At 47.9% G+C, this 3791-nt stretch overlaps 1 long non-coding RNA gene across 1 annotated transcript; it reads left to right on the top strand.

Annotated features, from left to right (window-relative positions):
- Positions 1 to 418: 418 nt before the first annotated feature.
- On the top strand, positions 419 to 2660 carry LOC112956117. The gene is made up of 3 exons (XR_003250989.1): positions 419 to 522; positions 2216 to 2295; positions 2587 to 2660. It is a non-coding gene; the product is annotated as an uncharacterized LOC112956117 (long non-coding RNA).
- The last annotated feature ends 1131 nt before the right edge of the window (positions 2661 to 3791 follow it).

The following is a 3791-nucleotide window of genomic DNA, read 5'->3' as shown; positions in this document are numbered from 1 at the left end:
TGAGCACGGGTGCAAGGGCGGATCTGTGCTCAATGGCTCTCRGCTTCTTATCGTTTTTCAAGCAGCCCTATCACAAAAAGCAAGTTGCAGCACGCTTCCCAGGGGCTTGCAAGTGCCTGTTTTCTGCTCCGTGTTACAYGTGGTCCTCGTGGCCGCAGGAAGCATGAACTGCCTGCAGCTCTGTACTCAACCCACAGCACTGAGGAGAGCAGGATTAAAATGCTAATAGCCCCAGATGAAGCTCATCCCTGGGCTGAGTAGGATAACACCTTGTTTACTGTTGAAATCCCCTTATTTTCTTAGTGATGCAGCCCCTTCCACTGGGGCTAATTCCATTCGAGGAGAGTAGATGTGTAAGAGCCCAGTCTGCTGCAATGTGTGTGGCTGCTGTATTTCTGCTACAGGGAAGCCAGGGATGGATGCCTGGGACGGGGGCTGCTCTCAGCAAAATGAATTTCACTTCCCTCCGTATTTGCTGGCCAGTGGGCTCCKCAGTGACCCAAGGGGTGAAGGTTCACTCTGGTAAGTCGGCCTTTGCTAAAGACTGACAGATGTTTAATATTTCTAGTGCCAGCTCTAAGAACAGGGAGAGAGAAGCTGGAATAGCAATATTTTTTTTCAATGCATTCCATATGTTTCCTCCATAAGTAAAGATTAAACAGTGGTGCAGGTCAGAATAGAAATAAGCCCAGAGGCTGTTCTGCTTTCTGGAGGAGGAATGAGCCTCAGCACGACTTGCCCTTTAGAGGGGAAAGTCTTCTGACCTGCCTTGAGAGTCTGTTCTCATAGAGGCAGGTGGATGACTTGTGGTTCACACTGTGGTGCTTTTGCCTTTCCAATTTCCACCCTTGCTTCAAGGGCTTGTTGACCGTCACTCCACCCGCCTTGTGGAACATGCTGCTTTTTTGACTCATCAATTTGGAGGCTCCTGGCATCCTCCTCCTGATGCATGGAGCGACATGCTCACACCTGGTGATCAAACAGTGTGATCAAAGCTTTGCTTCTCCCTGTTGACAGCTCGTGGTCTCTCCTTTCAATCAGGGTGAAGCCCTTGGCTGTCTGTGGCTCTGTCCACCTGCCTGGTTTATTCATAACTTGGTGGCCCTGGCCCTGTTGATGCTTCAGGGATACAGGATCTGGCTCAGGGGGACTCTGGAAGGGCGGTCTGAATGTTGCAGAATGTGTTTGGCTTGTCCACACGTCAAGCAGCCTCCCTTTACCTGCCTCTTGGGTCCACCTTGGTTAGCACCCAAAGGAGACACCCAGGGACGTGCCTACCTTTATCCAGCTCCACTTTGAGATTCTCCTTTGCTAGAATACGTGCAAGGAGCAGAAACCACAAATCTCTGCCACTAGCACCCTCATGGTCCCCAGAGCCTCTCCCTGGAGTGTCCTTGCTAACTTACCGCATCGGACACATCCCTAGGGCATCCACGGAGATGCAGATCCTCTTGTTGCAGTCCCTCAGGGAAATGCGTGGAATTTCAGCCTTGTTCAATTGCTACTGCCCCTGGTGAGCTGCAGATGTTGCAAAAATCATCCCCGAGAAAGGCAGAGAGGAGGAAAATGCAGCTACCACGAGGAGAAGGAATGTGCTCTCCCGAAGGGCACGCATGGCATAATTACACCTGAAAAACATGTACCAAAGTCGTTAGAAATTGCTATGGTGATCGCTTCACATGTGTGGGTTTTTTCCTGGGCTAAAGCATAGTTATAGCTAATTGCTGTTTGATTTGCAGTTCCTGTTTATATAGCCATTACATGAATTGTTGAAATGTCTTTGCTTTAAAGGCTTCCTTCTTCCTTTTACTTAAATCATCCTAGAAAAGAGATCATGTTGCGACACTGGGACTTCACGAATGGCCATTAGCTCTCCAATGATCATGCGACGAAGAGCCACGCTAAGCGTGAGGAATTCTGATGTTTTCCCACGGTTAGGATCAGCCAGTGCTTGAATCTGCAGAAACAGCTAGAATTTGAAAATATCTTGGCTGTTTGTTAATGAAAGCCACCTTGGCAAGAGGCTGAGTCTGGATTCACTTGGGGAGATGGAGGATGAGAACTATTTGTTGCAAGCACAAGGATAGGTGCCCTCAACAAGTTGGTTTTGTATTAGGGAGAAGTTCTACYTTTCCGCTCTCTCTTCTCTTTGAGTATTTGGGCCAGGTGGGTGGTGTACAGCAAATATCTATGTCCTATGTGTGTATTTTTTCAGGAGGAGCCAGTGTTTTGGAGCGCTTTTCTGGCTCAGCGTTTTGGAAGYTACCATGCTCTAATGGCCTGCAACGAGGCCAGGTAATTCTTTATCACTTCATTTATTGCAAATCATACGTGTGTGCGCACGAGTGCACAATATATACATATATCTTTGAGCCATCCTCCAAGACGGCTTTGCAGCTTTTATTTTTATAAGGGAATACTGGATTTATGGTGAGGTCCTGGGCCAGTTCAAGGTAAGAAAATAGTCATTTTTTTCCTGCCCTGGAAGAACCTTGTTTTCCTGTGCCATTCAGAATGAAAAACCGAAACTGGAAATGATTTTTTTTAAAAAAATTCTTCCTTCTCTCTTCTCTCTCATTTTTCCAGAAACTTCTCACCTACGGATGTTGCCTCATGGACAGGTGTGCCCATGTACAGGTGTGGGATTGGTGACCTCCTCATCTGCTGTTGGGGGRCTGAGGTCCTCCTGTCCATCCATCCCTCAGCCAGCTTTTCCTCCTTGGAGAATGTCTTTCCTTGCCATTGGATTCCTTGCTATTCCTTGGATCTACGTGTGATGCGTGCAAGTCAACCAAGGCAGGATGCTGATTATGGGCTGGGAGGCTCAGGAGCAAAACCAGATACAAGGTGAGTGATACTCCATAGAAAGCTTGGCTTAAAATGGGTTGGAAAGGGACTTTTAAGATGCCTTTAAGCCCAGGTTGGAATCAGAGCCAGGGAGCCCATCAAACCTCACRGGAACTCAACGTTGCCCTAGAGGGAGGAGAGACCATGGCTCGTGTAATGGTCTAGGTCTTGGGCATTGTACCTTCCCAAAGGAACGATGATCACACGAAAACCCTTTTGAATGTGGTTGACCATGAGCAATCGCTCCAGCCCTTCCTCAGCCACACGCAGGATTCAGAGTAATCACAGAAAACAGGAGCATTACGTTACTAAGAGACAGGATGGAAAAGRAGAGCTGGTGCCATGGCAGCTTTTTGCCTTGGAAAATGGAGGATTTTTCTTCTGTGTTTTTGCTTTTTTTTGCCTTTTCTSTTTGGCTTCTGACTCTGCTCCGAGAAGCCAGATGAGCTCATGGTCTGAGGCTCCAGAGCCGAACATAAGCACAAGTGAGCTGATATTGGCTAGAAATAGGAGCAAAAATAGAGCTATTTACCATCCTGTTTTCCTTTGACACTTGTCGGGAGCAGGAAGCAACTTCAGGGCATGGGCACTCGCACGCAGACACCAAAACACGTCTGTAAGCCCCACGGCTTCCCCTTATATCCCCTCTGGAGTGGCAGGAGCCGGGCACCCTCAGAGCCGAATTGTGACATGTTTTCGTGGAGACCAACTCAGACGACTTAAAAATTCATCTGATTCTTTGCCCAGACACTGTCAACTCTCCCTTTCCCGCTCACCCTCCATTTCAGCTGCTGGATGTGCAAGGACAGTTGCATTTTTTGGGGGCAACTTCCAGTGCTCCAAATTTCAGTTTTTGGTTCACTAGGGGGAAAAACAAATTCTTGTTGATATATTTTTGTGAGAAACAGAGTGATGGGCATGAGTGGGTTCAGATGCCCGGGTAC

This window comes from Nothoprocta perdicaria, unplaced genomic scaffold, assembly GCF_003342845.1.
Source record: "Nothoprocta perdicaria isolate Ctin4 unplaced genomic scaffold, notPer1 scaffold_6, whole genome shotgun sequence".
NCBI classification, from domain to species: domain Eukaryota; kingdom Metazoa; phylum Chordata; class Aves; order Tinamiformes; family Tinamidae; genus Nothoprocta; species Nothoprocta perdicaria.
The sequence above is the reverse complement of the archived record's forward strand: the minus strand, read 5'-3'. Positions and strand labels throughout refer to the sequence as shown.